General features: G+C 36.8%; 2 protein-coding genes across 3 annotated transcripts in view; one reads left to right on the forward strand and one right to left on the reverse strand.

The window, feature by feature from the left end:
- The window catches only part of LOC110450906 (orexin receptor type 2-like), a 77,970-nt gene that overhangs the window by 16,874 nt on the left and 41,632 nt on the right, over nt 1-19,464 (forward strand). The window contains exons 1-2 of one of the 2 annotated variants that reach the window (XM_021498698.1): nt 3,208-3,580; nt 4,550-4,742. The gene's annotated coding sequence lies outside the window, so the exon portion shown is untranslated. Of the gene's footprint in view, nt 1-3,207; nt 3,581-4,549; nt 4,743-19,464 lie in introns of those variants that run through there. The other variant, XM_021498700.1, reaches the window with a different exon arrangement.
- LOC110450905 (A disintegrin and metalloproteinase with thrombospondin motifs 18-like) overlaps nt 1-19,464 on the reverse strand; it is a 135,282-nt gene that overhangs the window by 9,898 nt on the left and 105,920 nt on the right. The gene's annotated exons all lie outside the window — the stretch shown is intronic.

The raw sequence follows: 19,464 nt of genomic DNA on the forward strand, positions 1-19,464 counted from the left end.
CCCCGATTTCCTTACATATACAATATATAAATTTTTATTATTGGTCATTAAAATGGTACCGTCCAGCACAGCCAGCGCAGTGATATTCTGACACCAGATTATACTTTCAGCTTATCAAAAGTTCGTCACATCCCGTGATCAGTGGTTTACTCCTTTTCAATCGATCCTTTCTCGAAAATTCGTTTTCACTGCACTGACTATAACTGAATGGCCCATCACATGCCGTGATAAATGTTTTTGACGAACATGGTAGAATATGAATGTTTTTGACGAGCTTGGAAGAATATAAATGTTTTTGACGGGCTTGGTAGAATATAAATGTTTTTGACGAGCTTGGTAGAATATAAATGTTTTTGACGAGCATGGTAAAATATAAATGTTTTTGACGAGTTTGACAAGTGAAAATATCAGTACATCAGACATACGAATAAAATATTTATGGTTTTCGACGAGCAATCTTTAATTCTAATTTTCCATTTATTACAATTTTTACAATGTAGAGTATGTACAACGATGAAAATGTTTAAAGTGATCAAATTGCTATCGTCATATATTGCGCCATTTTCTAATGAAGGAATACGTTACAGAAAGGGTGTTCGCCATTTAAAATGCGCAATTCATTTCTAATTATTTCTGCTCTTATCTGGAAAGATATGTTTTTAACGTATTATCAAATGTGCAGTATGGGCAGATGGTCAGGTTATTATATTAACGTCAGAGAGCGATACAGTAGTATATGCATAAGTTATCAATCTCGACGGCCTTAAAAACTCTGATTTCATTTCGACAGAAGGAATCGATAACATGCTTCCTTTTCCCATCATCTTAGATTCGGAAACTATATTTTCTCTAAGATACCGATACGCATGTTTGACTTTTCAGTTGTTATCTGTACACCGGTCAAACCAATTCATCCATCAGTGGCCAATCAGTGACCACACGCCTCGTTAATTATTACTTGGAAACTAGACTCGCGAAACAAGGCATAAACAAGCTTCAATTTACAACAGATTATGGTAGAGACCGACCATGTTTTCTGTCCATTACCCTTCGGAAATGTATGTAGCGACATGTGTCGTTTTCTGTATCGTAGACAAACCGTCCGTTAAACATGTTCCATTGGTAACGTTAAAAATCTACTTATTTTTCATTCCTTTTTAATTGATTTATTGTTCGTCCGTCGGAATGATTCATGTGAGGTAAGGGTCAGAATCTGTGTTTGCGCCCGAAGATCCCCTCACAGTGTGAACAATTAAGGAACAAATGCGATGGTTATCGATTTACTGGCTTTGTTTTCCCGATATGGCATTAGACCACAATTAATGCTCCCGGTTCGTTCGTACACGAATGTAGTGCATTTCTCAATTTAAGGCTCGTTTTTAAATGAGTTTTTATTTCTTTCATGTAAATGAAATGAAACTACATGACATACCAAAATAAAGTATACATTGTTCCCCCTTTAATTAACGTGGTTGATCAATTTGTGTAAAAAATATTTTGGCGGAAGGATATAATATGTTGTTGGGCCCCTGAGTATGTATTTCAGGGTCATATCATAGTACGACGGGGTAATGTTGATATAATTAAAATTATCTTTAAAATAAGCCGGTCATGAATACTTTTCCAGCTAACCACACATGTGTCTTCGATAGCTGAACAGAACCTGTGAAAATCAGGTCTTGAGCCAAAATATATTACATTGTTTAAAGGGTTTTCTTTGGTGACATTAATTGTGGTCTGAGGCAATTGGTAGAGATTTTTACCCACCGCCCTTCCTCTGCCCAGTGCTGTCCCTGTCATTCTGTACTCATACTGGTATTAACTGAATTATTTAAGTTGACTAGTTGAAAATTTTCTCTTTTTTTTTGTTTGGCTAGGTTTTAAGGCTATAACTCAAGGTAAGCGATAGAAATAAATAGATGGCGAAACCATGATGTTTAATCGGTTATCATGTGTATCTTTCATTTTATTAGTGAATAAAAACATGATGAAAAACTCCTTGAAAATTTTAAAGTGAAATAATTTCAAGTCAGATAAACACGATAACTTAGATATTACGTGTCATTGAACCTATATATATCTATATCGTATTCTGAAATGTTTACAACATTTAATTGATAACCCTTGTTACAGTCTTCGATACCAACAGCTTGCTGCCACTGCTAGTATCATTTTCATTCATTAGTGAAACGTGACACCAGGCACCGTACAGATCAGCACGTGCTCTTCACAGATGTAAAAACAAAAACTATATTTCAATTAAACACAAATGCATTCGTCTTGCCAACAGCAATGATAACATTAAATTGATTGCAGGTTTTTCGGACATTTTATGGACGTGGAAAACAGGTTAAGAACGACGTGCGGAGAAATATGAACGCCAACATGATTCACTGCGTAAAAGTTCTCACCGGATGTGTATAATAACAGACTAATTTACGAAACGATCCCCGGGAAGTACTGTGTACACCCACAACGCTGCATGTTCCGGATTGCGCGGGTGCGCGGTTTATAACTAACACACTAGAAGGGAGGGTCAGATAAGATTATACAGTGCCAGTCAGTGAAGTTTGATAGCAAATCGCATGTGCTTTTATAAATAAATTTAATCTTCATAATTATTCATATACCTAGGTCTTACAAAATCACACGTATTACCTAAACTTCACGAAAACAATATATAAATGAAGGTGTTTTATTGAATAATAATAAGTTTTTACATAAGCTAACATGGAAACTATGTATTCTTCCGTCGTTGTTATTTTAGCTAACAAAATGTGTCGAGTCTGGAATATTAAGTTGTTAATGCAAAAGTATAGTTATCTTAACTATGCGCGTGTATTAACTGTATGTGTATGTGTACATAATGAAATACAAGTTGACAGAGGCGGCGGCGTGTCGACGACGAAATGAACGATGTCGGAAAAATGTCCAAGAGAAACAATATTCCATAAAACACTATATATCGATAACAGTTGGCCCTCGAGTTCCCTTTTAACCTATCACTGTCTAAATTGTTACTCTTCTTAGATCTCTCATCGCGAGTACTCATACATTACTCATTTTACTGGTCATTTCATCCGGGATCTCTTTCCCAGTCACGCGCGTGTGCCGATAGAACATGACCTTGCATTGATATGGTCGTAAGTGACCAATACCCTGGTCCGAATGTGTTTATTGATTTTTTTCCATATACCAACGAAAGCTATCCGGAATGGTCTTCCGTTAGAACTTTAGTGCGTTCCCCGAACTTCCGGGATGAGTTTGAGTAAAGTCTAGGGTGCGATGCTGAGATACCGGTGCCGATTGGCTAGGCTTGCACTTAGGATCTTTGCCACAGGAATGAATTCACACGTCATCCCAGCATGATCTGCTATTTTACATGGATTTCTAATTGAGATAAAAAGGAGTGGTACTCATCCGTGCACGTTTCGTCTTTACATTTAAGAGTATAAATACACACATCGGAACAAATTGCCATCATTTCACGTAATCAGTGAACGTTTTGGGGAACTACCGAGGGCACCGGTCATGCGGAGTGATAATGTGTTAAATTACTCAAAGTCTACATTTAGATTAAGTAAGTACAGACATGAAAAAAAACTTTTGTTAAGAAACAACTTCTTTGCTTATTCTTTAATACTAAAGAAACAATCACTGACATTTTTATATAAAAAACAATGTTATTTATGAAAAAAAAGTTTATTATTATATTTTTTTATTTTAACACTCTTCTTGATTTAAATCAAATTACTTACTGCTCGATATTTTTGATCAACAAAGATATACATTTGTAACAAGCGCGCGTAAAGTTCACCGTGGTTATGATAATCTTTGTCATCAAATATTGTCTATCTACATGTATTTACAGATTAAAATGACGGTATACATTGTAATATCCTCCCAAAAAAAAAAAAAATCCGTACGGTTTTTTTTAACCGGAATGCACCTGCTAATGTATCGACACGTGCATTTTCCGTTTGCGCGAGGATATCAAAGCCATACTTGTTATTTTGGGAACAAATCAGAAACACATAGAAGCGAAAGTTGCTGCGTCAAGCTAAAATATAAATATATTTATACTAGCACAAGTAAAGCTTATGTTATTGTTTTCTTCGTTCGGAAGACCGGCTGGTCAAGCGTTCGACCGAATGGTCAGCTTGATTGAGGATTGACGCTGACGCAATTATCTTTTTTTTGCCATCTGAATCTGTAAATTATTACTGTATTTTGAATAACATGGTTATAAAACATTCATCATTAGTTGAAATAGCTAGTATCTTATGATGCTCTATAGCTATATGACCGCACTCTCTACAGTAAAGAGACGATCAGCGATCAGCGCCCGTATTCGCTCTATAATACGTTGTGAATGTTTAAGTATAAGTACTACATGTAATACATTCTAAGCCAGCAGTGTTTTTATATAACAAATGGATCACAACCAAACTGGCCACGTGGTTTAGACAATACGTCATGACGTTTGTTCATGGTAACCCTTTTTCCAATAATCCATATTTAAAGTCAATATATTTTTAATGTTTTCCAGGATGAAGTTAGAGCAATAATTCAAACCACATTTGATTGATCCCGAAAATAAACATTACCCGTTCAGCGATAAGGAATCACGATGCAACAGCATTGGGTGTTTTTACTCTGACGTCGGAGAACACACCGGAGTACCCAAGCTCAACTCGTGGAAGGAACATCAACAGTTATTTGCGTTGACGAAAATTTCAAAAGTAAGTAATGATTTTTGTATAACATTCTACAGATAAAAACTGAAATGTACATCATATATATTTTTGTCCGTGTATACATGTGGATACTTAGTTAAACAATATTTCTTTAAACCACCCAACATGTGAGAGCAAACATTTCATCAATATACAAATCCTTTTTGTAGGCTCTTTGCAACAATATAAAAAAAACATAGTTTGATATGATCTATGATGGTATTTAAAGACAATCGCTCCTTATGTATAGACATGTAGTCAATAAAGACATGTAGTCTATATTAAAAGGTGGTCGTTAAAGACAGGTAGTCTCTAAAGCCAGTGGTACATGTGTTTATAGACATGTGATTTCTTTATATACTGGCGTTCTTTAAAAACAAGTTCTATTTTTAGACTTGCTGACTTTAAAGACATGTTCTTTAATAACAGGTGGTATTGATATGCATTTGGTGTTTTTTATTTACAAAATATTCAGAAAAGTTTTTCCGTCTTTTCCGTACTTAATTACATTCACAATCATTTATACTATAACCATTCTGGAGATTTCAGGTGTTACTATCGCTTACATTCTCTGCACCCTTGGAATAAATATGTCTTGCCTAATCGAAGGCTCTTTACGCGCTATCTTGCGGGCGAAACAAGTGAAACTAGTTTGATCATTTCGGTGTGTCTCAAAAGAATTACCGCTGCAGCGTATCGGTAAAATTGACCGACTTTGACGTCTGGTCTCTTCTCTCTTATCTTCAAAGGACAAGTATCAGTCAAGCGATTGGTCAGTTTTTCGTACCCGAGACCAATCAAAGAGCTTTCTTCGTGCCTTCAATATTCTGTCATGACGTAATTTCATGGGTGCAGAGAACGTAAGTGAGCGTTGCCCGAGGAATTTCGAGGATGTACCCACACAAACTGTATTCATTCCACACCATTTAATATCAAAGTTATTGTTATTTGAAATACGGTATAAAAGATAACAGTATAGCGAACACAATATTCGTATCCCTGAGTTACTTCTGATGTCAAGATTGTATCCCAAAGTGCTTCATTTCGTGGATTAAAAAGCTGAATTGTGAAAAAAAACAGGGGTGAGACAGCGCTTCACACCTGACGGTATATAAGATAGCTATCTTTGTAATCCATTAAATCTGATGGACTTGTAGAGTTCAATCATGATACGGCAAATATTTTTTATATAGAGTAGGTTTATATATTAATTAGATGTATGTGCCCGTGTAACATTGGCTGGCGCGTGCTTTTGACGCTCTGCCGACAACGATACAGATTAATCGTGCTATCTGCCGCTGGGGGGGGGGACTCCTGCTGTCAGAACTACCATTTTTAAGGTTGAGTTGGAGATTGTACAATTGTTATAGGCCTGATAAGTCGGTAGAACATCCTGCAGTAGGTCGATAGGAAAATGTATTGATAAAGTCAGGAGTTACGTGAAGTCATCAACTATCAAGGATAAATTGCCTGCACCAACACCTTCGGTTTGGTTTCATGTTTTACAGTGTTTTTATCCCCGTAAATAAGGTAAACACATTTTTCTGTAAAACGTAAGCCCTTATCAATGTCTAAACATCGCGATATCTCGCCAATTCCGTTAGATTCCGAGATTTTGCGAAAATGGCCGAGTTGTTCCGATCGCGTTGTATAATACACATCTGTGAGCGTTACAATGATGACGCTAGAGTACAGTTACGTTTAATAGTCAAACGTGTTTTTTAATTTTATCTCATCAGTGATAGATGTATGTAGTGTTAATAGATCAAATATGCCAATCTGAAGCAGGAAAAGAGAATAAATATACTTACCAAACCCTGAAAAACGTTACAACGTTACAAATTTCTGATTTTCGGCTGCAACAGATATATAATTAATTCGTTTATTTAATAATTCCATGTTAAACCTTGTTCAGAAAATAATTCCAGCTACACGGCTGTGGTAGACCACGTGGACGGAGAGTCAACAACCTTGTAACATAAGATAATATCTAGAAATATAAGCAAGGGATTACCTATCAAAACGATGGAAAGAGCGAAACAAAGTAAATAGTTTTACTGCACCGTGCGGTTATTTCGTCCACTAAGAACTGATCGCTGTTACCAAATGTCAAAAGATAATATTACATCAATATTAAGCCGGGACGTATATGAGTATACAATGTTGTTTATTGATGTACGCTATTGCGTGCGTGTTGGTATGTATAAGATCTGGGATTTCCGCTTGTTTATTGTACCTGATAACATCTGACCCATATACCAGGGATATAAAGATATACATACACACTATACGAATAGGAAACGTGTAACGTAAGTAATTGCCCTACTTTAGTTAGCGATATTGAGATGTACGGGTTCATAGCATATTGTAAGCTAGCATCTTTAAACCAGACGCTTGATCACTTTGTAATTCGTAGCTTGCGCAGACGACAAGAGTCTGGTTGAGTCTTGTAAGTTTCCTTACTTATTAAAGATATTTTTACCTCACTAAATTGTTTGGTTATGTTTCGATTGTTTTGGTTTGGTTTGGTTGTGTTTAACGTCTTATTAACAGATATGGTCATTTAAGGACGTGTCACGTTTTAATGGTGGAGGAACGAGTTACTGGAGAAATACCACCGATCAACGGCCAATACATTGCGACTGCCCCACGTAGGCCTCGAACCCGCGAGCCAGTGGTGGAGGGCTAGTGGTAGCAGAATGTCAGAAGCCTTCCACTTTGCCACCGCGGCCCACTCCCCACTTAGACTAACTAAGGTTTTGGTTATATTTCGGTTGTAGTTGCTACCATGTTTGGTATATTTGCAACTGCTTCGTATATATGTGTTTTTCAAAGTTATTATAAGTTTTTGATAGAAGCCACATGTGGCTACGCTTTCTAACACAACACGCAATCAAACCATTTACTACATGTACGTGTTAGCTCATGGGGTTCGTATATCATGTTTCAGAACAGATTTTGCACCAAGAAACAATAAACTTCTCGCGATATCAAACCATCTCGTTCTTAAGCGGTAGAGTGTTTACGTAGGAGTAACCAGGATGTCGTGTTTATTTTTATTAATGAGAGTGCCGATATCTTAAAAAAAATATCAACATGATGTTCATGGATTACAGAAATTTGGGGGTGTTTGCACAAATAATGCTTACACTTAAATAAACCACTTATCAAACCATCAAAGAGTGCAAATCGATCGTATTACGTATGTTCGTGTACGTGTTCGCGGAATAACACAACTGTACGTCTTGCTCTTTGATTTTGTTTGATATGGATGCCTTAATGCAGATCATTATAAACTCTGATATTTCTGGCAGGAACCATTAGTTTATATACAATCTCGCCCACATGTAACTCCAGGCCTGACCATCAAATGAAACCATCAGTTCTTGATCCAGTTTTTTTTTTTTTTTTTTTAATTTCATTCATTTGCCTCTGAATTTCACACAGAGCAGAACACCTGCAATGTTTGCTTAAAGATACGCCAATATAGCTTTTGGCGTGTATTCCAGATGTGTATGTCTATTTAATACCAGGTATTAGCGCTAATGCTGAAACTGGAATCTAGAACTAAAAAAATCAAAAGCTGAAATTATTTTGAGAGAATTTCTAATACTTGTAATGGTCGGTAAAGAATTGGCCTGCCGACCTTCCGGAGAGTCAGTTTGAGATACCATGCTGTGCTAGACAACTTTGTTCCATGGATCAAACATACGCTGTATTAAATCTCTCTATGATTGTTGGCTAGCAGGCGATGAGGTACAGTATTTCTGACGTAATGAGCGTTCAAGTGCACTGAAATTAATGTCTAGGGTCATCTAATCACCAGAAAGAGTCTGGTAATTTTAATTGGTCAGAAAGTGACGAATTCGTGGTGAGCATTTTTTTTTTTAAAGAGCCTGTTTTTGAGCCAGTAAGGATTATGAATCAAATAAAGTAGGTTGTCTGTGATTGGTCGATAATGATTTCTATCTTATGCATGTGGCTGTCTGTGATTAGTCGATAATGATTTCTATCTTATGAATGTGGCTGTCTGTGATTGGTCAATAATTATTTCTATCTTATGAATGTGGCTGTCTGTGATTGGTCGATAATGATTTCTATCTTATGAATGTGGCTGTCTGTGATTGGACGATAATGATTTCTATCTTATGAATGTGACTGTCTGTGATTAGTCGATAAAGATTTCTATCTTATGAATGTGGCTGTCTGTGATTGGTCGATAATGATTTCTATCTTATGCATGTGGCTGTCTGTGATTGGTCGATAAAGATTTCGATCTTATGAATGTGTCTGTGTGTGATTGGTCGAGAATGATTTCTATCTTATGAATGTAGCTGTCTGTGATTGGTCAGTAATGATTTCTATCTAATGAATGTGGCTGTCTGTGATTGGTCGATAAAGATTTCTATCTTATGAATGTGTCTGTGTGTGATTGGTCGATAATGATTTCTATCTTATGAATGTGGCTGTCTGTGATTGGTCAGTAATGATTTCTATCTCATGAATGTGTCTGTCTGTGATTGGTCAGTAATGATTTCTATCTTATGAATGTAGCTGTCTGTGATTGGTCGATAAAGATTTCTATCTTATGAATGTGGCTGTCTGTGATTGGTCGATTATGATTCTCAAACAAACGAAACTAACAAATACATCATGCAAGTTCACATTTCAAGTTGTCATCATTGTTCAGAGTTGAACAACTCTGTTGAACCCCTTCCCACACCTTTCCATAAAGGATGTCTGGAACCCTTGTCATAAAACGTTTAGCTGAACTCATTCTTTAAACAGTTGGTTGGACCCCTCCTATCAAAATTTGAGTTTTCAATATATGTCATTTATAGTTTGCAGGTTGGTACATGTCCTTAAAACACGAAATTCGAAACCTTACCGAATGATTTGGTTAGAACCTTCCCATTATGGTTTAAATTATGATATCAAGAACTGGTTGCTTTGGTTTGTGTTGTTTGTGTTTTAGTAGTAGTAGTACCAGGTTTTAGTGGTGGAGGAAAACGGGAGTACCCAGAGAAAAACCATCGACCTTGCAACTGCCTCACGTAGGCCTCGAGCATGCGACACACTTAGACAATCTGATAGAAAATCTCAGGGAACTCGGGCTTTCCTCCACCACCACAACCTGGCACGTCCTTAAATTTTAAGAGCATAGCTCGTAAAACATAATCAAACAAACCAAAGTCTTCTACTAACTTAGAATTTCACTTCATAATAAAATCTGATTTAGACTGACTGCACGAGGAAATCTCCATTATACTCATGCATGTGTGTATCTGCTAGCATATGAGCTAGATATGTTATGATGTGTTAAACTCTTAATACATCATCGGCAAGAACGCTATTAGACCAGGCTTCACTTTGTACAGTAGTGGGTAAAACCGATCCGACATGCTGATTTGGTGTACTGTTGAAATTCGCATTTATAATAGGAAATCCAGATTTGTTTGATCTGGAGGGAGATTTATCCTCTAATTGCTGTGGCTGTGGGAAGGATAACATGGCTCTGTGTATACTGCTTTCCGCCCAAATAGACGCACATACAATACTGTGTGCAGTGTATAGAGGCGGGTTACTCAATGGAAACGCTGTTATCGCGATGAGAGTACATCTTTTGATGAACATTTGTAAAAAAAAAAATGTAATATTTAAAAAAAAAAATCTGTGACCCGAATAATTTGTTTACTTCATTCCAACATTTTGCTTTAAACTAGGAAACATATAGTCCAGATTTTATTTTATTTTATTGCCAATATATAATTAGCCACGGGATTGGGCACAAGTTGAACAATTCATACGGAGCTGTTTCGAAAAGTACTCAAAATGGAAAACTTGCGAGAAAACGGCCCAAGAAACTTTAACTAGGTGATACTTGTGTATGTCAATTTAGTGGAAATAAGCTTAATTGGCTGCTTATTATCGTTACACGGGCAATTTAAAGGTAATAATAATTGCGAAAACAAAGCTTCCCTACTTCACGTGCCATGCGATGCTATTTATTTAGAAATCCTTTTCATAAGTCATTTTTTTCAAAACTGATGATAGTTTCGTGAAGAGATTTAATCAGAACCTCTTTTAACTCCACGTTTTGTAAATACGTGTACGTATAATGTACCTGCTGATCTTAGTCGTTTGTCCCCAAATTTTGGCTAAAATACCAAAGTGTCCCTTTCAGGGTACAGTTACTCCTGTTCAAGGACCTACGTGATCTTGATAGTATTTCACGTTCTATTTATAGAAACACGTTCCGGGGATATAAGTCCATAATTGTTCAATTAGATATGAAATTATGATGCTTTTATCAATATCAAACAATGTGGACGGTCGGGAGGCGCAGTGGATAAGGCACTCTCACCTTAGCGGTGATTCCCCGATTAGGTGAACATGAAAAGGTATAGAGTCACCTGCATAACGTGGGTTTTCTACGGGTACTCCGGTTTCCTCTCACACTAAGACCCCCCTGGCGCGATGATGTCAAACAACTTGTTTCATACCTGTTTTAAAATAAATAAAGTTTATATTGATACAATGTCGAACGTATCAGGAAAATTAAGAAAATGGAACATTGTTTTTAATTTGGCTTGTGACGTTAGAACTGAAGTAACGTCATAATGGGATTTTATGACCTGCTTTTTGAATTGCTGTTTCTAAAATTAGTAACACAAAGCCAATATCACAAATCGCCGATCTCCGCGTAATCATAATCTAAACAATAAATAAAACAAGTTTGTGAAATCTAATTTAAACAAATGGTGTCTGGCTATTGAGATTGACAAATATTTCAACAACAAAGCAATGACTGAATCAATATTTTCTGCCCATTTGTTCCGACATTTCCAATAAATATCTGCCTTACCCAAATTGTACCACTCTCGGTGACGTAATCGATTATTCAATCAACGATGAAATCAATGTCTGAGATTCCGAATAATTGTAAACGGAATATTACCTTTACAATAATGTATGTAAAGTCAAGCTATATCGGTTGAAACAATACTCAATTATTCATTTACAAATTGGCGGAGATTTTATCTCCCGCCTCTTAACCCACTCAATTAGACTTGGTCAGAATTAAGAATTAACAGCTGCCGTAACGTCACTGGGTAGACTATTGATATTTACCATCGTGTGTTGTAATGTTAAACGCTATTGACTTAGTAAAATGATCTTAAATAAATGGCAAAGATTCAAGCGTTAGATTTCGAAATCAATCTGTACATTTGTATTATGTCGGAGATAATGTTATTTACATTTATTCCTCTTGTTGTCGGGAAACACGATTCTTTGTTTCTTCGCCCTCTTGAAACATGATAAACCCTTTCACCACTGTAGACCATTATGGACTCATCCATATAAATGCATGGTTGAGTTTATTAAAGTTACATATAGGTGAAAGGGTTAATCGAGAAGAAACAAAGACTCGTGTTCCCCTGTCGGTGATATATGTTCAACGATTTAACAATGATATTTTATAAACTGGACGACCGTTATCTACAGAAAAAACGTGCATTATCAGCTGATTTAAAAAATATTTCCACAAGGCGTGTGTGTTTTGAAGATACAATAAAAAGATGCGGTAAACGTACAAGCGTTTGATTGACAGTGACGTAGTAACTAATGTAAACAGTGGGCGCATCATACACTCTTCGGTATGGTCGTGTATAATGCGTGTTTACGTACTTACATGTACACCATACAGCAAGAACAAAAGTATCAACCACGGTATGGCCTTATCGTTATGTTACTATCAAATTAAGATGGCATTCATATGTGCTATGAATGCAATTGCTTAATTATTGACGTTATCATTTTTATAACGTCATAATTGTTACTTTGGATTCAACTGACTCTCTGGATTTGTATTTGAAACCTGTTTCATTTTTAATAAATCAACTAAAACTATGAGTCTTAAATGTTATCAAAATCTGCATTTAGTTGTCATGCAAGGTCAGTACGTATGCTATTTGGAACAGGGCAAATTCAGCATTAAATAGAGTATGTATCATGGTAATTTATTGGTATCATTTTTTTTAAATCTATTCAACGATGTCGTACATTTTACGAATATTAGATCCATATCATTTTAACTTGTTGATAGTTAGGCAGTATTTTATCAGTCTATCAGAAGATGAGATTACATTTACTCATTCACCCCTAAAATTCCATAATGAACTATTCCAAACTTTGAATTGGAAGAGTTCAAATGTGTCTTCAGGGGTAAATGTGTCTGAAAAAGGTTGTATTAATATGCCACTGTCATCGTGGAAAGATGATGCCCCATTTGGGACATCAGACCCACATCGTTCCACTTACCGACTGTGACAAACGTTACAATGCCTCGTGGTGTCCATTTCAATGAAATCAGATTGAAATCACATCCCCATGTTGTCAATTACCAGCTGTCTGTCATGATCAGCTGATACTGTGTATTATTTTTTTCTGTGATAATTCGATTTCAGTTAACGATTTTTTGTGTCCAGTATATTGTTTGATAATTGCTCGTACATTTCCATGTAATTTTCTGCATTCCCCTTTTCTCTTGGGACTTGGGTATTCTCTGGTTAAATTGTCGGCGTTATATTACACGGAATATGATTGGATTAGGCTATAAATAATCAAGCTAGGTTAGAAAAAGGCCGTGGCAGAGTCCAATACAAGCACACGTATACAGCTATAGATGTCATTGGCGAATCGCAGTATGTGTTTTTTTCAGTCATAGAAACATATGCAATATTTAGATAGAATAGTGTGGCCATATGGGTCTATGCATGTTATACTTAGAGATTTGGGTCTATGCATGTGATATTTAGAGATTTGAGTCTATGCATGTGATATTTAGAGATTTTGGTATATGCATGTGATATTTAGAGATTTGGGTCTATGCATGTGATATTTAGAGATTTGGGTCTATGTATGCAAGATTTAATTAGGTAGAAATATGTGTATATTTGGGACTACAATAATCAACCAGAGTAACCGCCTATAGGTTGTATTTGTACTTTAAAGACATTGAATAAACGTTAAATATAATCATATCTGTGGAGGCATTGACTTACTGTGGAAGCCTTCCCATCGGCAACTGACATATAACCTCAAAACCAAAATAACTGCTGTACAAGCTTGTCCTAAAGGTATGGCATTGATCTTTGCATTAGAGCTACACCTACGGTACAATGTACATCATTCTGCTCCTACCAAATAATAATAATATAAACTAATATTAATGATAGGGCAGGCGACCCCATTCCTTTCCACGTCCGATCGGGGAATCGAACCCCGATCGCCTTGGTGAAAGGCAAATGTGCTATCCATTGCGCCACCCGACCGCCCTTATGTACTATATTTACCAAATATTGATAATGATAATTCGAGGCTCTTATATACCGCTTTATCGCAACCTAGTTCGAAGGTCGTCTGAAAGCGGTTCACAAATTATTATCCCTGGTTATACATGTAGGGCCTTTGCAACCAGCCAATATCTTTCGCAACTCCCTGGGGAGCATACAGCCGATGCTGCCATTTCGCCGCTCACAGCTAGCATTCTACAATTCTAGCTCTGCCCAACCACGAACTCATTTACAGCTGATTAGACTGGAAAAGCGGAGTAAAGTATCTTGCTCAAATACAAAACACAGTGCCGTGACGCGACTCGAGCCCGCAACCCTTCGGTAACGAGCCTGGCGTCCTGCTACATGTACTAGACTACCGTGACCGTAGGTCTGGTGTAAGTTATCTAGAAAAGTTGCTATATTTAATATTGCATTTGAATTGTATATTTCCAGTTTTACCAAAATGTCTTTTAAGAGGTGGGAGAAAATGACTCAATCATTATGTAGGTATGTGGGATATTTAAGAAAAAATGACAAAAGGAATATATGTTCTCTCTTTTTCCACTGTAGCAACCTGCATTTTAGTAGGAAGTATTCGGTGCCTGGTGCTGATTTATAGTGAAGACGTGGGCTTAACTCCATTCTGTTTATAGGCTCTCTTGTGGTTTGCAGCAGATAAATTCCCGTGAACAGCTAGATGAATCTTCATTGGAAGTCGACAAGTGGTGATCGTCGGTTGGTACGGCGAGGTTATATATTTCATAGCAAGCGGGGGCAAAGGGACATTGAAAAGATCTCTAACTCAACGGTCCTTCCTGTATCTTCCTTCTTACGTTCAAGTACTCAGATCATGTTAACTTCAAGTGTCTATAACCAAGTCACATGCTTACTGATTGATCGTTTGTTGGTTTTTTTGTACATAATTTCAAATCCAAACATGACGTCAAGTGCAAAAGTGGCGCCAATCGTAATATAACTTTCCCTGTTGCACACTTATATATTACATACAAACAAACTACTACGGATGATATATCTTCATGGTTGGTGAAAATGATGTTTTTAAAAAGTAAAAATAAATTAAAAAATGGTACTTCAAATGTCATTTATACAGAAGAAGAGGTTTTTTTTACTTGGAGTATTCGCCCTTTTATTAAGGAAAAGCAACCACAAGGTGTTTTTTCCTAGCTTTGAGTAGCTTCCCGTGTCAAGTTAGTAATAAGCTTTTCGTTCCATTGATTGTACACTCATTCTGATGCAGTGCCGTCTGGAAGGCAAACTTTGGTAAATAGTAGGAATTATAGTGTTCTTATCTTCTATTTCAAACATTCCGACTATAGTTGACAGTTATACTTTTGTAAAATGCATGTCAACAAGCAAGGTTAAGTTGGAGAGCTATTCGTTATTTCTTATTCAGAATAACGACTAACCTTCTTACCTTCATCTTTTCGTAGAATCTATTTCTGATCTAGCTGCATTAAGTTTTCTATTTATAGAATCCCGTGTAATGGTTTTGTCGTCTTTCCATACAACACTGCCATCAGTGATAGCTCGCTATAGCTCCTGACCGGACAAATGTCCAAGAAGCATGACTGGTCGTAGCCAGCACGTGGCTTTGTTGACATAGTGGTAATTGTTTCTGAAGTTTCGAGGAAATTGTTTGTTATTGTCTTTTAGGTAAACACACGAAACACACTCAATTTCTTGCATATTCTTCGCCTTCGTTTCTTTGCTTTGCAAAATGCCTTATCATGGCTATCTGAGACGCAGGCAATGTGACGAAATGTTTTCAAACAGCTTTAAGAAATGAGGGCTATGTGATTGATATCTTTCAAATCTAAATATCTTATATATCTTAAATTATAAAACAAAAATTAAATTCTATAGATTCTCAATGTTTATCATACAGCAAATAAATGAACAGTTAAGTTATATCATCGGCACAGTATTATATCGTCGATGTGGAGGTCTTACAGGGAGTCCATTCGGGAACCGTCGGCACTTTCCGTAAACGAGAGTGCCGACGGTTCCCGATTGAATGGAAGTCTAGGGCTCGTTTATGCCGAACAACCGTATTGTCTGCTTTTAAATGTAACATTTTCGGGAATATGCAGGCCTTGAAAGGCTTTGTCAAAGCTCGCCTGAAAGCAGCATCATAAACCAACAACTCATGTTTAACTGGTCCAACCGTTTGGATCGCGATAAACGAAAGCGGCCTTGGTGTCGCCATGACTGTTTACGTCAGTGGGATACCTGGCGCTATAGGTATATCAAGAATTTATAAAGTAAAACAACTCAAAATCAAATCTTTATGACATATCTAGAGAGGTACAGATAAGAGCTCTGCGGACTTCATTTCCTAAATATTATGTTTTTAAATGTGAAGGCATTTTAACGGAGCGGACAATTCACATGTAATTATGGTATATGTCTGTAGTTTACATGCTTTAATGATAGTTTTACATTTAATGTCTTTACCTGGCAATTTTATTCTTAATTTATTCATCTTTTTTTTTTCTTGCCAATTAATTGCAAATATCTGTAGCTTAATAAAAAAAAANCCCTTTGTTAGTACAGGAGGAACATACTCCAATCTTAAAAAAGCATTAAAAAGAACATACAAACAGTTGTACACAGTGTCGTGGGCATAGAGTAAATGCTCGTACACAATTTGATCGTGCCCAGCTGCTTTACCTTGTGGTAAACTTTTACAGACCTTTTTAACGTCAGACATAGAAATTTCAACAAAACATTCATTGTTTACTATATGATTGGATAGAATATTGGCAACAGATGTATTGATTTGGTCTGCAAAATTAGCATCAAAGTCATTAAGAGACGACTGGGAATATATGTCTTCAAAATATTCACCCCAATGTATGGCTAGAAGAGCAGGGTCTCTAATGACCCTCCCGCTAAAGTTCATTTCAGCGCCAACAGCACCCGAGGATGACTTACAGCGACTTTTGATGAGAGACCAAAACGATTTTTGATTTACATCCGCACATTTCTCAATGTCGTTGTTGAGGTTTACAATATGGTCTTCTGATACCTGACGATGTCTTTTCCTAAATAGGCACTTTGCATTTTTATAGAGCCTAAAGGTATTGGAGAGGGGGTCCCGAGGTCGTCCTTGAGAGATCCATTCCAGACGCAACCGCCACATATTACGATGGAGTTCCTTTAGATGATTATTCCAGTACGGTTTAAGGAATCTACAGAATTTACGCTTCGGTAACACACGTTCTGAAGTCCGCTGAATGCAATTCACAAGCTCGTTGGTGTAATTCTCAACATCGTCCTCAGAACAAAGCTCTTGCATGTTCACTAACGACGAGTTACTGATGCATTCATCCAGGCTATCGCGATAAACATCAACATTCTTAGAATCTCCAGAAGTAATCCACTTATAAGAGACTCGCGTCAGAGTATTACAACACGTTTCCCTAGGAACAGGAAGAGGAATGTGTAGCTCGCATAACAAAGGCCTGTGGTTCGAAACATCAAGGAAGTCACGATCTAGTACAGCGCATTCCCAGACGAGATCAACTTTTGACGAGTTGATGATAATGTGGTCTATAAGGGACGACGATCCATCCTCCGAATGAACATACGAGTGCAACGGACCGACACATATATCAGCTGTTGACAACGCGCACAACTGATGCCGGTCAATGAGTCTCTGGAGCGACTGACCACGCTGGTTTTGATAATTAGGGATACGTGGACCGCTTAGGCGAGCATTGAAATCTCCCATGAGAATTACTGATCCTTCAAGGGAAAAAGTTGTGCACAAGTCATCAAGTTTCTCAACATAATCCGTAAATATATCCACGCCATACCGAGAAGTAGGAAGATAAACCTGGATGAAATAAAGAATATCACTGTCCGTGACAAGCTTAATAATGGCGATCCTGTCGTCATCAGACTCCACGACAGACACACGATCGTTAAGTCTTTTGTGCCACATTATAGCAACACCGCCTTTACGAGATCGTTTATCCGCAAACGGATGTAGGGAAAAGTCAGATATGGCTATCGACTCGTAGTCTTTATGAATCGTTATACATTTGTATCTATTATAAAGGATACACTCAGACTTGACTATTGAGAATCTTACCTGGTTATGATTAGTACTCACTCTAACAGGTACATGTAAATTATCTGCAGTGTAGGGTAGGTAAAAAGATTGTCCAGATGAATATTTTTTACCTCAAGTTTCTGTTTTGTTCGAGTCGGGAATCCAGTTATTGCATGATTTCTCGTCACTCTGGACTTATTATACCCTCGCTTCGCTCAGGTGTAACACATTCCTTGTTACTCGAAAACCATGCAATAACCTTTACATATGTTGTGGCCATTTATATATAAGTGTTGTTTGTACATAGACTGCCCAGTTGTCTGGTGATAATTTGATTTCAGTTCATTTAAACTTACATAACAGCGTTGGGTTATAAATAATTTGTAAATTTAAGTAAACATGTTGTGATAAGGTCCGTAAAAGTGGTTGATATTTTCGATAATTTCCCTGGTGTTTAGAATTCGCGGATATTAGTCAAAGCGCGAATATAGCGAAATTAAAACCCCCGCGAAATATAACCGCTATACAGTATACAATCATAGAACATTGTTCAGGAATCCGGTCGCTTGTTAAATACCTCAAGGCCAGTTATTGAATTGTGCACTCATTCGAAAACGTTCACAATGTAATAAACTTACAGATCTTAACGAAGCGATGCCGATTCATGTTCTCTTGTGAATACGACGGGTACATTTAAACGAAAATAGAAAGATAAACGGCCGTTATTGTACTTGTTTTGATTTCAGATGAGGACATAATGATCCTTTGATTTCTTATGGAGGCGTTATTAACTAGTGGGGTGTTTATATCTTATAGGTATAACTACTGGAAGTGTCCCGTGGGCTGGACATACTGTTTAATTGGTCATATTCGCGGGATATTTAATTTCGATATATTCGCGGTCACCAAAGATGGCATGAAATTACATACTCGGCGAATATTAATACTCTGATTTACAAACTCTATGAACATATATTTAAAGACGCAAAAGAAGTAGAATTTTATCTTCTATCCGGTCGTGAGAACAACCATTTCGCTGTGTTTTATCTGCAAAGAATTGTTGTGTGAATAAGTTTACGATTGAGTTAATATTATTTATAATTCAGACCAGTGTAGACATTTTTCTCTTTTCTTTTTAACTTTTGACGAGACATTCACAAGAGAACTTGAATCGGCATCGCTTCGTTAAGATCTGTTAGATTATTACAATCAATTCAATCAATCAATAAAATATTTTATTACAGTGTCACATGTTAATATACATAAATCAAATAAGTCAATATATTACAAATACAGGTAAAACTATATTAAC

Source organism: Mizuhopecten yessoensis, unplaced genomic scaffold, assembly GCF_002113885.1.
Source record: "Mizuhopecten yessoensis strain PY_sf001 unplaced genomic scaffold, ASM211388v2 scaffold5547, whole genome shotgun sequence".
Lineage (NCBI taxonomy): Eukaryota > Metazoa > Mollusca > Bivalvia > Pectinida > Pectinidae > Mizuhopecten > Mizuhopecten yessoensis.